General features: G+C 41.3%; 1 pseudogene; it reads left to right on the forward strand.

Moving 5' to 3' along the window:
• The first annotated feature begins 411 nt into the window (after positions 1–411).
• LOC126238350 (5S ribosomal RNA) lies at positions 412–529 on the forward strand (annotated as a pseudogene).
• Positions 530–2,862: the final 2,333 nt, after the last annotated feature.

The following is a 2,862-nucleotide window of genomic DNA, read 5'->3' on the forward strand; positions in this document are numbered from 1 at the left end:
ATTACCATTTAAGTGTACGTGACCAGATTTCCCGCTTATCACGGAGGTCCCCTTAACCATCTTCGCTATCCATGCAGTCTGCCTGGACCGTTCCAAAGCCGCATTTGCAACACTGCCAGCGTTCACTAACCTCGCAACGTTACTTGGATTCCCGCAGTAGGTAGAATGAGACTGTGCTCGACATTGTTTCCGTTGTTCCGCCCGTCTAGACCTGGTAAAATAAGAAGGGTATTTTTATTTTGTTTGTTAATTATGACTCAAGCTAGTTGTGTGTAAAACCATGAGTGCTATAAAACTTGGGTTTCTCTGAGCGCAAAATAATTTACGCAATCTAACACCTTGGAAAGATCACAAAAAAAAAATACGAACTGGTGAGACCTTATTATTTAAGGCATGTAGTGTAAGGTAAGTGGCAACGGCCTTGCCGCAGTGGATACACCGGTTCCCGTCAGATCGCCGAAGTTAAGCACTGTCGGACGTGGTCGGCACTTGGATGGGTGACCATGCGGGCCGCCATGCGCTGTTGCCATTTTTCGGGGTGCATTCAGCTTCGTGATGCCAGTTGAGGAGCTACTCGACCGACCAGTAGCGGCTCCGGTCAACGACAACCATCATAACGGCCGGGAGAGTGGTGTGCTGACCCCACGCCCCTCCAATCCGCATCCTCAGCTGAGGATGACACGGCGGCCGGATGGTACAGAATAACCAGTTGTAGTCCGTAGACGGCGTGAGTTAAGTTTAAGTACATGGTTGTCCATTGAGAAAGTGTGGTACGCTAAGTAAATTGCTTCTACTTATATGTGAGAATACTCTTGAGTATACGAGTATTACTTTTTCGAATATTTTGGAAAAAGGTGTCAGTAACGAAACTGAATGATAATTATTTAAGTATTTCTTGTATCATTTCTTGCGAAGGGGCTTAACTACTGCACTTTTTAAACTGTCTGGGAAATTGCGTGTGCCACTAATTCAGTATATATATCACCCAAGACGTTACTTATAACTTCATTAACGCCAAATTAGTTTCTGTTTGTTATAATTTTAAGTATTCAGTGAAGGATATTAAAGGATGTAGGTGCTACTTCTAAATGCATGAAGTTTTATCGACTGGCATTTTTAATATCCTTCAACTAAACCATTTAATCCTATTTTTCCTGTTACATTAGGAAGTGATTGTTAAAAGTACTCGCAAATTGTGAATTATCACTGATAAAAGTGTAGTTCGTTTCAGTTATTATGGTATCTTGTACAGTGATTGAATGTCCTATCACCCTTATGACAATATCTCGTATAGTTTTTTATCTTAGTACCTGCCTTATTTATATCAGGACGTGCATAATTCTTGACATTTTAATGACTTTCCTGTATTTTTTTGTAGTATGAAACTTGTGTGACAACGGCCTTGCCGCAGAGGTACCATCAGTTCCCGTCAGATCACCGACGTTAAGCACTGTTGAGCTTGGCCAGCACATGTATGGGTCACATCAGAGTCTGCCGAGTGCTGTTGGCAAGCAGTGTTCACTCAGCCATTCTGAGGCCAATTGACGAGCTACTTCATTGAGGAGAAGTGGCTACGGTCACAAAAACTGACAACGGCCGGGAGAGCGGTGTGCTGACCACATGCCTCTCTATATCCGCATCCGGCGACGCCTAATGGCTGAGGATAACACGGCGGTCGGTCGGTACCATTGGGACTTCAAGGCCTATGTGGACGGTGTTTCTTTATGAAAATAGTGTCGGATTTTGACGTATTCTGACCTTTATATAAATTTCCCTCTTTATCTTACCATGAGATTTTAATTCTCTTAGTTATACATGGCTTACTTTTATTTAATCGATTTTCTGGAAAACATCTTAGGATAGCTACTTTCAAATATTGCCACGAATGTGCTATGGAATAAATTGAATAAACTAACATTAAAATATCTTTCTATATACATCTCATCCCATATCAAATCTTTTCACTTACTGTTAAAACATTGTATCCTGTTCTAATTAATACGCTTCACTGCTTCCCATGGACTTGTCTCATGCGCTTTATTGTTCACTCCCCTTAGTTGTACAACACGATCGTAGAATCCATTAACAACTGGATACACATTAATTGTTTTAGCCTCAGCACTGTCGATAAAAATGTTATCAGTAAGTGTCCTAGTATCTTGCTGCACACTGGGTGTATTCTTTTCTTGAAACTGTTATCTCGTTTTTACGTGTTGGGTTTTATATTCTGGTATCTTTTAAAACTAAATACCATAGAATATATGTGTCCAAATTTATTTGACAAAGGGCCGCAACAACCGTTTACAGGGGCCCGATGTTTGTTAACAGATGCTCACTCTTGTGCACTTACACATGTCTATAAATAAAAATACAGGGTGACGAGGACAAACAGCAGGAAACGATCCCTGAAAACATAAGTTTCAAAGAAGCTCATATGAACATAAGGCCAGAAATCTTTTCCAAGAGAGGTACACAAAATGGAATGTGAAGATAAAAGGCCTTTGACAGTACCCCGCAGGTAGTCCGCCAACATGACGTAATCCAGACAACCATGTAGAACACTTTCCATGGCAACTGCCACTATTTGTACTACTCCGGATTGCAGGCCTTATTAAGGTTGTTCTTCGCACAGACCATCACGGTGTTGCGTGTCCAATCTATTCACAGATGAGGATACCTTTACAAGGTTCGGTATTATCAATCTTCACAACACACACCTGTGATATACTGTATTCCCACGGTATGGTGGCAGTGAACTATCAGCAACTTGCCTCAATGTGTGGGCGGAGATTATTGGCGAAAGGTGGAATGACGACTATAAATTATAGATTAGAAAATGGGCTGTCACTGTATGGTTTTTAG

This window comes from Schistocerca nitens, chromosome 2 (assembly GCF_023898315.1).
Source record: "Schistocerca nitens isolate TAMUIC-IGC-003100 chromosome 2, iqSchNite1.1, whole genome shotgun sequence".
Taxonomy (NCBI): Eukaryota; Metazoa; Arthropoda; class Insecta; order Orthoptera; family Acrididae; genus Schistocerca; species Schistocerca nitens.